General features: G+C 39.8%; 1 long non-coding RNA gene across 1 annotated transcript; it reads left to right on the forward strand.

Moving 5' to 3' along the window:
* Positions 1-10178: 10178 nt before the first annotated feature.
* Positions 10179-15431, forward strand: LOC309440140. The gene is made up of 3 exons (XR_014184137.1): positions 10179-10268; positions 12749-12845; positions 15249-15431. It is a non-coding gene; the product is annotated as an uncharacterized lncRNA (long non-coding RNA).
* Positions 15432-17872: the final 2441 nt, after the last annotated feature.

Consider the following 17872-nt stretch of genomic DNA (forward strand, 5'->3'; position numbering starts at 1 on the left):
CCTAAACTCATATAAAAGTGCATGTGAGAATGCCTGCCTGGAATGAGGAAAAAAAGGACAGTTTATTTGAGGACAGCAGTTGAATATTCTCTTGCTTGACCAGTACCAGGTTGCTGGTTGTATTTTCTGGAAATTTTCTGGAATGTGATGGTGTTGGTTTTCTGAGGTTTTTTCTACCTGTCTTGGATATGCAGGAATAAAATAGTTTTTACTTTTGAAGTGAGAGTATTAACAACTGAGTGGTTTCATAGCTGTGGTTCTGCAAAGGAATTTTTAATAGCCTAGTCTCGTTGTTACCATGCAATGATTGATGCAAATTTTATTTTGATCCAGCAAATAATTGGAAAAAAGACCCAGATATTTGTCACTGGCAGCAAAATGTTACCTGAAAGTGTTTGTAGTCTGATATGTGTGCATCACTCTTTACTGAGTGGAGTCTGAGACACTGTTTCCTGCAGTTTGCAAGTGCTAATCCATAAAGGGTGCTTGTAGGTTAGACTGTGGAGAATCTGAGCTCCACCTCACGTTACATTTTTTTTTTTTTTTTTTACTATTCTTAGTATTAAAAGGGGTTATAGGATTTTAACTGTTTGTTTTATTGTCTATCTGGGCCCGCTCTGAAAATCATACATTTGGAATGATGGCAATGTGATCTCCCTGTTTCCTGTTCAAACTCTTTTACTGTGCTCCCCAGCTGAAATTTCTGGCTCTTTCTTGTTCCAGTGTTCTGTGTATGGTGATTGTCAGTATTTGTAAATTTGCTGTTCCCTACCCTAAAGATTTTGTTGATAAAATGTTAGCTCTTTTCTGTTGCTTAATTTTCTTCCCTCTCCTTTGGCAGCTTTCCTCAGCTCTTGGCAGTTCCAGTTCTTTGTCCAAGCTGTCCAGTAGGAGATATTCTCATTCTGGGTACATTGCTCAGAAAGGACAACTTTTGTTGCCTCTCACAGAAGCCTCATAGAAATCCACACAATGTTTTCTTTTCAACCAGCAGGCTATGTAAATCCGTAGGATTCAAAGGAGTCTTCCTGCTATCAAATGGTAGCAGAGGTGAAAGTCACCTCTTTCACCTCACCCTCAACCTTTCATTACACACCATATTAAGCAGTTAATTATCAATTTATTTGAATTACACTGAGGTCTGAGATTATTTTTTTTTTCCCCTGCCAAAATTGCTGTGCCCCAGTCATGAACTGCAGACATTAGAGGGCCTGTTGAATGGAAACCTCAATGCTTGTGGAATTACTACACACATAAAGTGGCTTTTGTACCCCACCAGTAATAGGATCAGTAGCTGTGTCAATTTAAATGATAATTTATTAAGGATAGGATTAGTAAGAGCTCACTTGAGTTTGGGACTAGAATTAGAACCCTGCTCAAAATACCACCTAAATCTCCTGTGACTTCTCTTTAGCTTGTCTGGTTTCATTGTGTTCAGCTGGTCATTCGGCAGAGGTTAAAATTACATGCACTGAACTAGGCACTGTATTAGAGGTGTTTTGGTTTTTTTTAAGTTATTAGTGCTTACTACTCCCTTGCAACTTTCAATCTGTCTTACAAGCAGAAATGCATGGCAGTTATAGTAGCAGCTGCTATCTTCTCTGTTCTAAGCATGCAATCTCTGCTGCTCTATTCCTATCCCCCTGCATCTCCAGTTTCCAAGGGAGAGCAGTGAAAGGGTTATCTCGAGGGGAGATCTCTCCTACATTACTGGGCTTTTCCTGACTAGAAATCCAAGTGGCTTTTGAATGTAAACTTTCTCCAAAAATATCAGGAATTTTTTCGATGGAATATTCTGATACAAGTCCTCTTACCCATATAACTCAGCTTGGGTTTTGTATTATTTGCTCATGTTAATCTATTATTACCTAACAGTGGCAAGTATCTAATACAAATACTAAGTTCCTTTAAATAGTGTCTTACTCATTATAAATCAATAAAGGTAGGAGAAATTCCTGTTAATAACTTGTACCTAGTAACTTGGCTGCACTACTAAAACATTTCTCGCTCGCTGCCCCAGATTCTGGAAAAAAGATTTTTAAAATGAAGTTGCTAAACTTTTCTATTTCTGATCATAAAGGTAGAAGTGAGAGTCTAATTTGACACAGATGGTAAGTAAATGGTTTCTTAAGCTTCCTCTACTAGGACTGTAGAGTTTCAATTGATAAGCTTCAAACAAATTTTAAAAGCCCAGAGTATAATAAATTTAGAGTTGAACTCAGGGTTAGAAGGAATAGATTGCAAATGCAAGGTATAGTGGGTGATAACGCTGAACAAATGGTTGTTCAGTTTTTTAATCTTGTGTACACAGATGAACTACTGATTTTTAAAAACATGAATTGAAAGTACATCATGAGCCTACTGTAAAAGAAATCAGGGCCAGAATATTAGTAAAATATTCATGTACCAGACTGAGAGGAAACTAACTGTTATAATGGGCTGAGAAATAACTATGGAAATAATATACTTGAGTAAGAAATTAATAAATTTAATTTGCCGTGCATCATTATAGCTTACATGCTGTCATTCTCTTATGGGAGGATAGTTAGAAACTAAAAAATACAGGAGGGTGGCAATAACGTCATAGATAAGTTTATTCAATAAATTCTGGCAATTAAATGCATATAGTGCAAGCTTGGGATTGTAGGTGTAGAAGGTAGTGATCAAATCTGGTCATTAAATTGATATTCAGTACCCAGTTATTTGCATAATATGGACAGACTAGAAAATATATGCAGAGGAAAGATTAAGCACCTAATTAGCACTTCATATAGTACTTTAGTGGAGCCATGAATTAGGGAATTCAGTTTATTCAAACCCTTGAAGTGTTGAAGTCTCCCTGCAGAGAATTCAAGGTAAATGTTGGCAAATACTTGATGTACACAAACATTGGTGTGTAATTAAACAGTGGTATGATAGAGACTAACAGGTTGAGGTCAGAAAAAAGAAACATTGCTGCTCTGCTGACGGAAAACTCTGTTAGATTGCAAAGATGGAGGCAGTGGAACCACTTGTTCAGATACTACAGTAATTTGGCTGGAGCATGAGTAAATGTACAGTTGGGATCAGTCTTGTTTTGGCATGGAATACAACTAGATGAATTAGTGATATTTTTTCTCCATTTCTAGCAACTATGATGTCACTCCCGTAAAAATATTTCCTTATAGAAAAATAGATAAAAGTCTCTCATCTGATATATTTCTTCAGTGTACTGCAGGGGTGGAAAGTCACCATGCTGAGCTGTCAGAGTCCTGGAGAGTAAAATTTTCCTTTACTATGCATCACAGGCAATGGCGAGCCATGATGTGGGCTGCAATGGTAATTAGGTTTTATAGCATGTGTATCTGTGTTCTTTTTACAACCTATTGCCAGAATGTACTATTTTAAGAGGTGAGCATGTGCCTGTTGAGGATTGATCTGAGCTCACCAGCTAAGGCCTTGCACGCTACCAAACAGCTGTCAGAACAGAGAATTCGGCTCCAGTTCTGTACTGAATTTCATGCAAGCAGCTCCTGCACCCTGTTCATGGATCTGCCTGCACAGAGCTTGCTGAGAGATTCAAGCAAGCGTCAGTTGTTCCCTGTAGCAGTGTTTTATCAGGTGTGCAGTGTCATGGTCTGTATTTGAAGCTGGATACAGGCTGGTGGCTTACTTATTAAATACTTTGTTGCCAGGGTCCTTGGAAATGCCAAAAAGAAATTATGATATTCCTATGTATTTTTTTTTTAATTCTTGCTTTGAATCAATATCCCAAATGTTAAGTTCAGAGAGCAATGTCCTGCAAGGCAGGGCTGTGTTTCTGGCTCAGTTTTGACCATGTCTTCCTTTCCTGCTGGCAGGAGCAGGCAAGCCAGGCGCCTCCAGAGCAGAGCTTGCTCCGGGATGATGATAACATAGAAAAGCACGGAGAGGGAGGAGGGAGCAGCCTTTGCCTTGGCCCCTCGTGCGGCTGGGACTCCCCGCTGACTGCGGGGGCTGCAGCTCCCACAAATGAAGGCTGCCTTCATCCCCTCCTGCTGTTCTGTCCTATGTGCTGCAGATGTTTTCTGGTAGGAAAGAGTTTTTTATAAATTATGCATGATGAACCCAGTTTGGGGGACTATCAGATTCTATCACTTAATTATAAAGCAGGATTTTTTTGACTAAGTTTCACATCCAGAAAACAAATGTATTTCAAGATCATGTTCCACACTGGGACAATCCTGACCATTTCAGATGATTTCGTTGTTCTCTTTAAGATGCTCCAAGGATACTCTGTGGCCAGACAACAATAGAAATGTGCATGAGAGGTGGAGCATCCTGGTTTGAATTGGGTTTCCAGCAATCTTGGAAAAAGCAACGCCTGTGCCAAGTTTTCACTTGCAATTTCATGATACTTGGCTGATAAAAGCCATCTTTAAATTATAGCACTCTCCTCTGCACCAGTTTCATAGATCACCACCAGGCCTTTCAGATGGATGTCTAAATTGCACCTCCACTTGAGCGGATTTAAAAAAAAAAAACAAACCACCAAAACTGCATTTCCCACTAGTCATTTACGCTTTTCTTTGTAATTTCCATGCTTTTGGCATTGCCCTCCCTTTAAAAAGATTCTTTTAAAATATGACATATTAATGGAAGACTCTTGAATATGTTTGGTCCTTTGTGAACACTACTTTATCTGCAGTATAGCAGAGGAACAGAGTTATGGTAAGTCACTGGGCATGTTCTACCTCTAAACAGCTCAGAACTTTCAGAAAATTCTACGGGGTGAGGAGCAGCCTGCCATTTTGAGCATAGTTGAAGCAGTTTGTGGAACTAGTTTAACACTGAGGTGGTTACTCTTTGAATTCAACTTGTTTCAGCTGTGGGCCAGAGTTCAGATTCTGAAGGACTTGACAGAAAGATGACAGAGGTTTCGGTCAGGAGTGCTTTCCTTTGGCTGTGTACGGTCCGACTCAGTTGCAGTAGTACAGTAGTAAATCAGCTCAGAAGGATTATACATGCAGCTTGTGTCTCTGAAAAAGTTCACTGCGTTGTCATGTGCAAAACAGGAAATGTGTAATGGTATGAACCCCAGTGGAGCCGATCCAGGGCAAACTCTCCTGACCTTGCGAACCTCATAGCAAAGTGGAAACACACGAATTAACCACAGAAGTTAAGAAATATACTTCTCTGATTTGTATTGCTTTAACATGGAAAGTTTTTTTACATAAGAAGCTAAGCAATGAATAACACAGCCTGCAAACATGCTACCATGCAACTCTCTTCATGTTGTTTTTCTTCTTTTTAGAAGCAATATCGCACCCCAGTTTGTTTTCATTTTGCAAGCAAAGTGGTATTTTGGAGTGGATGACATACTTTCAGATTTACACACTATTGGATTTTGTTGCTGTCCCCAAAGAGTAAGAAAAATGTAAATCCTAAGGAGGGAGAGACATGATTCAAATTGACTTGAGCAGGCAAAAGCTAGATCATTAATTAAAACTGAGTAGAGATTTGATTGAGAACAGATATTTTGCTACAGAAATGATGTCTTCTGGATCAGACCAGTTCTCCACTCTGTGTAATTTTGCACCTGTCAGAATGTATACAAGGCATTCTTAAAAGCAAGTGACACTTCAATCTTGTCCTGCACAGATGTAAAAATAGGATCCAAATCCTGTTCCTACCGATATCTCAGGCCATGTTCCTTAAAATACAAGACTGAGGTTTTATTTTATATTAAACTAGAATTAAGGGAGGAATACAGTATTTGAAACCCAAAAAGGTACACTCTAGTTTTCCTGTAAGCTAAGGGTTATAATTAATTATTTTAAAAAGGCCTGGAAATAGATTTAAAATGAGAAACTTTGGAACTTTATCTATTCCAACTACAATGTCTGCTACATAGAGATGTGCTAAATATTTACAGACAGATGAGTCTTAATATCTTCCTTTAAAATTGTGGTTGTTTCAGTAGTGTGTGTCTTCACCTACTGATTGAAACAATAATACTTTAGCAGCCTTTCTCTTAAATACAATGCTGAAGTTATTCAGCGCAACATAAACATTTAGCTCTGCAGTTTAGTCTGTAAACATTTAAAAGGTTGGAATGTTTATCTAAAATGGCCAGACGTCCAAAACTTGCAAAGCTGATCTGTTTGCAGTGTTAACAAGGGGTAGAAAATGAAGAGTTCTACTCATTTGTAAGTGAAAAAACCGAAAATCTCATATTTGGCTCCTCTCAATAATTGGGTTCAGGTTTGTGTCAGTTCTGAGTTTCCTTGGCCCTGGTTTGCTCATCCTGAAGTGATTTCAGAAGAGAACTGGTTGGCATTAGGATTGCTGCCAGAATCTCTGTGCAATTCCAGGTCCTAGAGAAAGGAGGGAAGGGGATTGATGCAGGTAATACTGCTTTTCTAATTTAATTTTTAAAAATGTATTTATTTTTTTCTAAAAGGCTCATTGCGATATGTTGAGCTGAAAAAAAATAAAAAGGCAGAGTTTTAGGAATTGCTGCTTGAGCACTTCAATCTTAACTGCCATAAAAATGGCAATTTCTGTGAGAAGGGAGGAGCTACTGTCACACAGATGTGACCGTAACCTCATATTTTTGTCCTTACGATACTGCTAGGAAGTTACCACACCTCCAGGCAAGTAAACATGATTGCTTCTCAGTTTTTGGTTTGCTTACTTAATATTTCCACAGAACTCTGCTAGCCCTGGCAATATATTGTAGTTGTAAAGAGTTTACTTTGGTGTAGCAAGTGTAAATGTTATTTCTGCTTATTTTTTGTCCTCCTTCAATGCACTGTGTTGCTGACTCCAAGCTAATCTGGAACATGATTCATATCATCACTGGATCAGCTGTTGAAATCCTCCCGTCAAGTCAGAAGGGAACTGGCCACTTCACATAGAGGGTAAGCAGCAGAAACAGTAACAGTCCGAAGAATGGCTGCAAAATACTAAATTAACATTTTCATAGTTCAAAAGAAAGTTTGCTTCACGTTCTGATGAAAGAATAAGTGAAGTTGGTAAGGTCTTACAAGTTAGTTTGGTTGTTATTAAAATTGCAGAATATCTTAATGAAAAGGCAATGTAGAAGAAAGATTTATTTTTTTAAATTTTCAAACTGTAGCAGGGGTTAACTGAATAGATGTTGTTTGACAAGCTCTGACTACAACATCAGGAAAGAACTCAAACGAGTTTTACAGTTAAACATTGGTTTGCTAACAGAGGGGACCTATATAGTTATCTGACATAATTCTTCTCAATATGTTTAAAAGTAATTACTCTCATAGATGTTTCATAGCTGTGCCCATAGATGCAATTGCTGTAATGACACAAACGGCCACTTGAATTCTCCAGTGCACTTGTAGTGATTGGATTGCTGATACTACCCCATGTTTTTGATCTGCTAAATACCCTGAGGTGACTTTATTTTGCAAACCTTTTTCATTCTTGCTATTAGTGCAATGATAGTTGCACAGCAGGGACATAGTCATTATTCAAAACCTCTGTGAATTTGCACTTCAATAAAGTTTTGGTAGATAGTAAAAGGACTCCCTCTATTGGCAAATCTATGTGTAACTATAAAATAAAATTAAAATTATTGCGTGCATATATCTTCCTGGGATACTTGCATTTTGTGAAATCTCAGCAATTCGATTAACGCAGTTGAAATTAAAAAAACAAACCCAACTACCCACAACTTGCAAATGAACTGTAAACTTTGACACCTTCATAATTCTGGTCTATTTGCACCTGAGCATTGCATACAATATTTTCTCTAAACATATTTTTCATTCCCTGCTGTAGGATTAAATTAAAATTGAAGGAAGCGGGAATGTCAGTGGATCATATTCGTGGGTGTTAAATATTTGTGGAGGTGAAATAGCGCAACTATTTAAAGACAAAATGTCTTGCCGTGTTTCCAGGAGAGGACTCTGAGTCACCATGTAACGTATTTTAATAGACTGAAGGTCTGAATCTTATCTACTAGCAGTGACCTGTCATTTCTTTGTGCTTTGGGCCACCTCAGAGATAATAGGTTATGCAGATGGAAGCTGCTTTCTAAAAATCAACAAAGGTTTGTTCGTTTTTTTTCATATTGCTCCTAAATATGAAAACGCAAGTCTTGGTCAGGATATAATGAGGCTCTCACTCTCTTACAACTTAAATCAAAGAAGTTTTGCAGGGCTTAAAGTAAGGGTAAGGGGTGCAAAACAAAGCAAAAGGAGGACAAGTTGGAGGCCAATTATAACCATCTAGGACTGGTTGAGTTGTAGAGAAAAGGAAAGAGAGAATAATTCCTTGGCAAAGGTGAATTGCTATCACACCTGATCCTGTGTTCTGCACATGTTCCCTGGCTCCCAGCGCAGAGCTGCAGTGCGAGGATGCTGCTGGGATGCGGGCGAAGCTGCAGAGCAGAGCTGTGCGATGCGGCACGGCCGCCCTGTGCTGCGCAGCTCTGCTGCTCGATTGCCACCAGGAGACTCTCGCTCCCTGCGATTCAAAGGCAAGGAAAGAAGAGTGTCCTGATTCAAAGTATCAGCTACGCAGGCAACGTTTGTTGGAAAATCTCTCTAATTTTAGATCTGAATTTACCTTCTTCCCTTTATAGAAATACTGCCTCACTGTGGCAATCCTGACAACATAAAACTGATTTTATTCCGTTTCAGTTAAATACTGTGCCATCCGGCTCTCTCAGGATCTGGTCCCTAGTCTGTGGTTAGGGTGTGCACCAGGGTGGTTGGGACACCTATGAAAGGCAATCTTTCAGTGTTTGCTTTTCTTAGTGGTCGCAGAATATTTTGAGCAATCTTGGGTAAAAGATCATCTGTGCTAAAGATGGCTTGAATGACACAGTTTTCCCTCAATGTGGGAAAGGCTCCTGAGTGAGTCAGGGCTGAGTCATGGGAAGATTATGCTGCTTCTACGTATGAGACCTCGTTTATTATGTTCCATGAGTTACGCCCTGAAGAAGTGCTTTGCCACAGCAGGATGCTGCTGCAGCTGGAGGCATGACTTGAGAAGATGCTGACCTGTATCATCACTGAGGTGAAGGAGCCCCTCACAGCTTGCTTTGCACAAATGACCCCATGGGCTTCAGATTCAATGAACAGAAGGTTTGACAGGTTACAGTTTGAACTTTGTTGTTTGGCACTCTTGGGAATTTTTTTATTAAGCCTCTCAATTTTGTCTAATAATTACAAAGAATGATTCTATACATATTATATTTATCCTTATGCGTAGTCCTCTTGGGTTTATCCTCAGACTGAGGATAGAGGAGTGATATTTATCTCAAATTTTAGGGAAGGAAATCTGAAGCATGGACAGGCTAAAGTCACATACTAGGCCTATACTGAGACAAAATTACCCAGATCTTGATGTTCACTGAGTATTTTCAGCTCCATGATTATTTTGACACATTTAATATATGCATAAGCTATAGGCACTCCTTACCCAACAAAATCACCACACAAATAAGAAAGAGGGGCATATATAGTAGATGAGGGAATAGAAAGATAGTTCAGTATGGTGCACCCTAACAAAGGATTTAAAGGTGAGGAGAGAAGAGCAGAAGATATGGGAGATGATTCAAGTCTAGTGAACAGTACAGTAAAGGTGAAAAGCTGTGGATGCATGTCCTGACAGGAGGAGCTGTAAGGTGCCAAAGCTAGAATCGAGGCTAAACAGAGCTTTGTGAATGAGTGACGCCAAACCCCATCTTCTTTTTCTAGTAGAAGTGCAAAGCAATGAGAAAGTAAGGAGTAGGTAATCATAGAAACGCTGCTGTAAGACAAGAGTATGGAATAGTTACATAGGAGGCAAGGGGATACAAGAACGGAGATATTTGTTTTCTAAAATTGTTTCCCAAGCTGTATGGTGTGATGGGTGCACCCACTCTTCAGTTAATAGTACTTTGGTTCGGGCACCACCAACAAATAGGGCTGGCTGAAGCCAGCTGTGTTGTGCAAACCTTGAGAAATTGTGCTAAGCTGTATCTTCTCAGAAACCTAAGGAATTTAGGTCATGCCTTATCAGGAACTAACAGCACCAGCCTCAGCTGGGGCCACAGGAAACTAAAGATGCTACGGCTGCACACCTGCACGTACACAAAAGGTTTATTTGACTACGCGTTAATCACTTTATGCTAGAAAAATTCATAGCTTCCAGAGCCTGTTGAGCTCTCCTGCATGGCAGTGGGCTGCATGGTGGTGATCTTCTCTTCAGCAGGGATGCCTCTCAGAGCTACTCCTCGCAGTCAAGAGATCCCTTGCCCAGCATCTGATATCTACAGCAAGGTAAGAAACATTTTAGTTTAGATCTAAAGCATATTGTACAAAAGCTAGCTTAATTATTAGAAGTGTAGTAAACAGTAGAAGTGACAGATGCACTTGACTCTTTGACCGAAGTACAAGTAGTTTGGGTGAGGCCCCAAAAGAGGTAAAGGTCTTAGGCTTTGAGTGGGCCATGACCTTCTCTAGTTCCAGCCTGTTCTTTGAAAACCCTCAAAGAAAAGGGTGATCTGGCGAGCTTGGGTGTTATGAGAGTTTGGATACTGGAACACAACCATGTGATTAACACATGAATAGCAGCTGGTTCTTCCAAGGCTCATTTGTCAAGTAACAAAGAAAGTTGTGGTACAAGGAGCCTCTTACGTCCATCACATGTAAGTTGACTACAAGCCAACCATTTTATTTTATAAATATGACAGCCTGAGTGAGACTTTTTTGAGCTCTCCCTGCTCAGCAGCTGGCTGCATGGCAGGGATCTCTCCCTGAGCTGGGACACCTTTCAAGGTTACTCCTCAAAGTTGAGAGACCCCCTTACCAACTGCAGATCTTTGGTAAGTGACCAATATCACGCATAACCTTGCATTGCAGGCCTTTAAGATCTTGGAGTGGTAAGTCTCTGATATTGTAGGTGTAGGTACTTGTAATAGCTCATGCCTTCTCAGTTTGCATACGAGTTATAATGGAAGTCTTTAATATTTCAATCTGCGCTTGCAGTATGGAAAATGCCAAAGAAAGAGGTAGTGCTTGAGTAAGAGGAAAAGCAGTGCAATACCTTGCTATTGAAAATAATTGAAAGACCAGTAGTAAACAGCATGAATTTAATACAGCTTACGGGGAACAACAGCTGTTATAATCAGTGGAGTTAACCTGCTGCCAGCTTAGTACAAATCCCTTGCCTTGTTCAGACTACCATGGAGCACGGCAAGTGCCAGAAAAACTGTCTTCATTCGTATTTGGTTTATATTTTCTCAGAAATTCTGCCACAAAACAAATTTCCTTCAACAGAAAATGCAAAGATAATGTTTTTAAACGTGCTATTGAAATACAGTGTATGGTTGGGTCTCTTCAGCTTCCTGAGAACTTATCAGAGAACCTTGCTTTTCTTCTGCTCAAGAGGAGGAAATTCACTGCTCAACTACTGACCTGATTTGAAAACTCTGTGATACTGCTGAGTGTCGGATTGCCTGAGTTGCTTCACTCTCCATTTCCTGGAGACAAGGAAGGGGGGGAGATGTAGTAATCTGTGTTTATGTCATATTAATTTCCACCCAGAAACTTTGTGGGGCTGGAAAGTAATTTACGATGACGAAGCAGAGTTCATAATGGTACTGCAGACTGCCACAGTTGACACGCAGGGATAAACAGCTGATCTAGAACCCATTCGGATGGGTTTCCCAGTCACTCAATTGACTTGCATTCACAAGTACTTAAAAATGCCACCAAATATTCACCTGTTTTCCCATACTGGGAGCTTAAACTCTGTAGGTGGGGTGTGCATGCCAGGGCCAGCTCACCCTGTTTCTGTGAGCTCCTTTTCCTGTTACCTATTATTTGGAAGTAGATGTTAATTGGAGTTCAGAATTCAATTTTGCACAAGATACAACCCAAAGCAGAAAGTCTAAACAGACTGTAGAAAACCCAACCTGCAAAGGGCTGAACTAGTGACTTATATGAGTGTGTTGTGTCAGGCTGCCAAAGTAAGCCAGGTTATGTACACCAATCAGTAAACACAGAGCTATCCAATTGTAAAAGTTTAGGAGTTTAATGACAAGTTTGTGTTGATACAAAATGGAAACTAAAGCACTTCCATCTGTTACTCCTTGATGGAATTGTTTATTTCAAGACTATATTCTTCTGCATTTGAAGGGTAATGGTTTACATATGCTCAACACTCCATAACTTCTGTAGCCCGGAGCATCGAATTAGCTCTTATCTTAATTCAAATGAATTTAGTAACAATGGAAGGTGTTCAGATAGACAGCCCCACAGATCAAAGCTCACAGCATGATTGTTTTGGGAAAAATGCAAAACTATGTGCAAGAAAATAGTTTCAGCAAAGATCCTGCATACCATAGACCTACATGAATCTTGGGTAGATGCCCTTTGATAACACAGTCTGTACAGTCCATCACAAATTGTGGTTCAGTTTATGAAACGGCTGTGTTGTTGCATTCCTCAGCATACATAAGTCACGCCATACACTGTACCACCTGCTTTCAGACTAAGGGCAATGCAGAGCCCTTAAACTTTGCCATCTCCCATTGCAACAGGAATGCACAGGGAAAATTAAGCTGGACTGTAGAAATTAGTTCAGCTAAGCTTGCCTCTAAGCAGTGGATTTTAAGTGGTAGAATTTTCTCATGAGTGTAACACAGGTTGAGGTTAATGCTGTCTCTTAAATATCATTAAATATGCTAGAGGGTACAAAGAGCCTGCAGAGGAACAAGCAGGGGAGAGGAATACAAGTACATGATATTGTCTTGCAGGGAGCTGGTTTCACTGAAAGCCCAGTTATGAAGGAGGAACACAGGTGCACAGAAGAGCTGCAAACTGCATGATTTGGAAACCACATGCAAAACAAAAGTAAGTAGAAAACCTAAGGAATGCTCAGGAATAGTAACAAAACTGATGAAGGAAAAGGAATACCTTTTGTTGGCTAGCACAGAGTGAAAGTATTTGGGAGACAATCTTTCCAAAAGACCAATCAACTAACAGGACTGTAAATAAGTGAACTATAACCCAGAACAACTGTGAGTGAGCTCCCTTTCTCATAAGGTAGAGTCAGCAAACGACACATATGAGTTTTTCAGGGCTCAAAATCAACACAGGCTGTATGTACCTGTATCTTCAGAGGATCTGAACTTGACTAAGTTAATCCAGGAAGCCTGTAGGTTAACCTGGACCACTTGGGTTCCAAGCTAGCACTCCCAAAAATAAACCACAGGCTGGCTCATACTCTGGGTTCCTTGGCAGCCTGAAAAACAGTGTTATAATACTCACAGAAATGTGGTGGGTTTTTTTGTGTGTGTGTGTTTTGGTTTGGTGTTGGTTTTGGTTGGTTGTTTTTTTGTTTTGTTTTTTCTTCATTTCTGCTTGCTTTTAGTGTGTAAACTCTCAGGTATTTTATCTTTGAATTGTCACCCATGGAATATTTAAGTGATGGAAATGCTGAAAAATTGATATGGAAAAAGGAAGAAGACAGCACCTGTGAAATCAGGGGTGCAGATGTTGTATGGAATTAACATACTAGTTTCCATCACTTGGTTCTGTTTTTGTGCTGTTATGGCACTAATCCACTTGGAAAAGTATGAGGTTGGAACTGAAGTTTGGAAGAGGCACTAGGAAAATGCAGTGTTTGCAGGAAATGCTGTTGTGATTTTGTGGGTTTTCCCACAAAGACTTCTCTTCAAATGAATTGGTACTGGGTCAATACAATGTCAGAAAGCAGTATGACCGTGCTTCAGATGATGTGCAAACTCTTCACCTATCCCAACAGCAAGGATTCTAGGCCTTGTTTGCTGCTGTCTTACCCGGGCTGTGGCATCACTGTCCACATGTTAGAAATCCTTATACAGAACGACAGTTGTCAGTAGGAGTAAAAGTAAACCTCAGTTCAAAATGCATGCTTAACACATGAGGTTTGGAGGTTCTAACCCGGCTAAATACTAGTTTACATATTAAAACCTTAAAGACTAAACAAAAATTAAAACTTGCTGCTGGTAGGTTTCCTGTAATTTTGACTGAAGAAACTATCCTTGTTTTCCTCTCTGTATCAGCTGCATTGCATGGCTTCTGCAGTTAGTTTGGGAACAGTGTGCAGAAGATGTTCTGATTCCAATCTGGGTTTAGGTTTCCTAAACTGAGCTGATTGAAAACAAGCCTTAAAAGGTATGTATATAATATACATATAATAAATACATGTCATATAGTATGCTGTACTGCATGTTTCTGCATAGTTTTCCTTTTGTGAACTCTTAAGGAAAATGGCTGCAATTAGTCAAATTAGGACATAACAGTTACTTTACCAGTAAACCATTTTAATGTACTTTTGAGACAAAATGTGTTAGAAAGATAGTCCTAGTTGGAAATCTTAAGGCTTTTAGATCTCCCCTCCTGGTAGGAGCTAAGCTGATCTAGCAGGGATCAAAGCAAGCTGGGCTGGAAGTGAAGGGTGGAAAGGAGAGAGCGTCCTTGTCCCTTTTTGGCAGCAACTATACTGTGAGCTTCCCTGTGGGAGTATCAGATGTAATGCTGCTGGAGGCCAGCAGAAGTGGGCTTTATGTGGAGCTCCTGTTAACATCTATTTTTATGTTAATAAACTCTAAGGGAAGCAATAATTTAAAGTGCAAGTAACATCTAGCTCTGTGACTTAGAAATTGACATGCCATCCTTCTGAAAATGCTTTCTGTATTTTATGTAATTATATATTTTTACACATCTAGGGTGACAAAAATTGGCACTTTTCAGATTACACTTTGTCACTTGTTTGAACCAACCACCTATTAGGTATTGAATAGAATTGAAAGGAAGAAATAGTGGGTTGAGAAATTACATAAATATATTGCTGGAGCTAGATCTTCATCCTTGCATAAAATACGAGTGAATGAATTGTTAGTATTTAATGTCCTGAATGCTCACTTGTGTGACTTATGAGTATATAACTGTACATATCCCCAGGAAAAGATACATAATATACCAAAACAGGTGATCTCTGGTTTTGTGGTTGGTTTTTGTCTGTTTTAATCAGGTGCCACTTCTTTATGAGGGACCTATCAAAAGCATGAACAATACTTAATATGCATCCTGTTTGATATTTCAGAAAGTGTTACATCTCTGCCATGCAATTCCTTCATGCATGTGTCTAAAATACAGGATCCACATGAAAACATTATTATTTCTTCATGTACTTGTTCTTGTGAGTCTCACAGCCTTAGATTTTTCCTGACAAGTGCCATGAAATTAATTTGTTTTAATGATTTTTGTCAGGTTGAACAAAGCAGGGGACAAGGTTCACTGCTCTACTGTACAAAGAAGTAAGGGCTTTGCTGTCATCTGCTTTCTTCTGCCAAGAATGGAGATATGTGTCTTCCTCCCAGAGTGAAGACATGGGTGTCCCTCTCTCTAAGAGCATCAAGAATCCCTTTCCCCTGTGGAGGTGTGAGAGAAGCGGAGCAGGTAAGAACCTCAACAGTCAGAATGTAGAGTTGAATCAGTAGGAAAGCCCTAGGCACAGCATTCCTATTGCTAACAAAATTTCACCCAGTGCTGGTTTTTTGCCCCAGAGGCAGTGTGGGAAACCAGACTCCATCAAGATGCCTATGGAAGTTCAAGCTCTTGTTTTGGGCTGCCTACATTTCCAAACAGGCTATTCTGTATTGCTTACACTTGAGTCACTTATCATAGGTTTTCATCTGTCTGTTTTCATAACCAGGAAAACTACATGTTAGCTGGGATTTTGGTGGAACAGCATAAATCCTTCAGTCAGAGGCACATGTACAGGCAAATAAAGGGGTCTGATTTCTTCCTGACTCAGTTTCAGCAGAATCTCTTTTCCTGTTTTAAGGTCTCCAGTCTCCAAAATTCTACCCTTCTCTAACAAATTTATAAATATTCCCATAGATACTCACGCAAATTCACAGCTTAGATCAAAACCAGTCTCTCTAATCAGTGTCTTTGTCTCAGGCTTTAATCCATCAGCTTCACATGGTTCTCTTAACAGTTCCCCTTATTCCACTGAAAATGAAAGATACACCCTAACCACTTACAAAGTGTTTCCAATATATTAAAAAGTCTAATCTGTAACTTAATTACAATCATCTGGGTTTACAGAAAATTTTCCCTTAATGGTGATGTTATGCAACTTTGAGTTTGTACTGATATAGTGCAATAGCTTTGGCAGCATGCTTTATCTTTTTCTGTTGCTTACAAGAACATGTGCTGTCCATAACGGTTTTTGCAGGAAGAGCAATTTGCACCAGCCGAAGCTCCTGAAGAGCGTGGGCTCTGAGGTTATCAACCCTGTGGAAAAATTTCCAGAAATGAAATATGTTAAGCAAACACCTCACACCCTGTCTGAAAACGGCAGCTAGTGAGGTTTCCATACAAAGGTTGCCTTGTCCCTAAAACACTCCATATGCTGCCATAGCCGGTGCAGTTCTCTGCTTATGAATGCAGTGTCAAAGCTGTGGGACTTGTATGAATCCCTCTATTTATCCAGCCTCAGTGGCTAGGAGTGAGCCAAACCTGCACCCTAGTTGAAGCCACTGAATATTGCAATTGACTTCAAAGTGAGCACAAGCAGCTCTGGAATAAATACCAGGCTGGTTGCAGCAGCCCAAGCTTCCTCCTACATCACTTCCAGGCTAAGCATGACTCTCAAAGGGCTTTTCTGCATGTGAAAATAACAGTACCTAAGTGACAGAAATATGTTATTTTCCAAATCTCGCTGGAAGAAGTAACCTTTAGTGTCCTCATGGGGTGGGAGTAGCAGCTCCTCTGAATGGCTCCTAACCTGTTTCAGTCAAAATTACTCTGAATAACAAAACTGTCCTTAATGTGGCCCCTTTGGGCTGGCACAAGTCAGATATGTTAACGCTGAAGAGCAGCTCTGCCAGCACACTGAGGGCACAATGATCCCTGGCTGCCTTTGCATGTGAGCTGCTCTGTGGGCGCATCTTAATCTTCCCATCTGCCTGCATAGTGAATGTCAGATAGCACTTTGCATCGAAACCCTTGTTGTTTCACTTTGCCTAATAATCGGCAATGTCTTTATCAGCAAGGCTTAACTTCAGCTGGGAATAAGCTTATAATTTATGTTAAATCACAATAAGCAATTCTTAAATTAAAATAGACATGTACACCTGCTTTGGACTACTTGAAGTTTAGCTTTCTCCTATGGGTGCAGCCTTGGCTTCTGTGGTACCCGTTAAAATTTTTATGAGGGGTACAAAAACCAAAAAAAGAAAAAGCAGGCCCTGCACTGAGTGGGAGAATAGGACATATGCTCTTAAAAAAACATGAACACATCCATCAAAATTAGTTTAGCTCTCAATGAAAGTGTCTGTGATGAAGCATGTGTATGGGTGAAGAGAGTGTTGGAAAGGAGGTTCTGAGATTCTGTTCACAAAAATCCTAGCTGCAAATAAGAGTTTATTCCCTGTCCAAGTTGTATAATGCTGTGATTCAGTCAGCAACGTTATTTTCATGAGTGTCTTGGCAAAAGAAATTTAATTGGAAAATGATAGGCCTTTTTATTTTTTCATTTTTATTATTTTGTTTTGTCTCTCTAAATGCTTCCATGTGAGCAGCTTCACTCATCTTTAAAGAATGCATGTAGGAAAAAAGATGTTTATTGAAGTGTTCAGCTAGTACTGCTTCTACTAGAAAAGGTCAACATGAATAACTTTTGTAGAGTTTTACTGAGGGAAATGGATATTATATGCAACAAAATGGGGATTCATGTCCCACCTTCCCTGGGAAACGTGTTTTCTGAATGTTTTCTGAATTCCTGGTGCCAGCAATCAGTGTCTGGCTTTAACTCCGGCGGCAGCTGAGCGCTCACGGCCTTGTCCGAGACGGCGAATTCCTGGAGCTGGTTTCGCCGTGTCCGC

This window comes from Streptopelia decaocto (genome assembly GCF_964273445.1).
Source record: "Streptopelia decaocto genome assembly, chromosome: 5".
NCBI classification, from domain to species: domain Eukaryota; kingdom Metazoa; phylum Chordata; class Aves; order Columbiformes; family Columbidae; genus Streptopelia; species Streptopelia decaocto.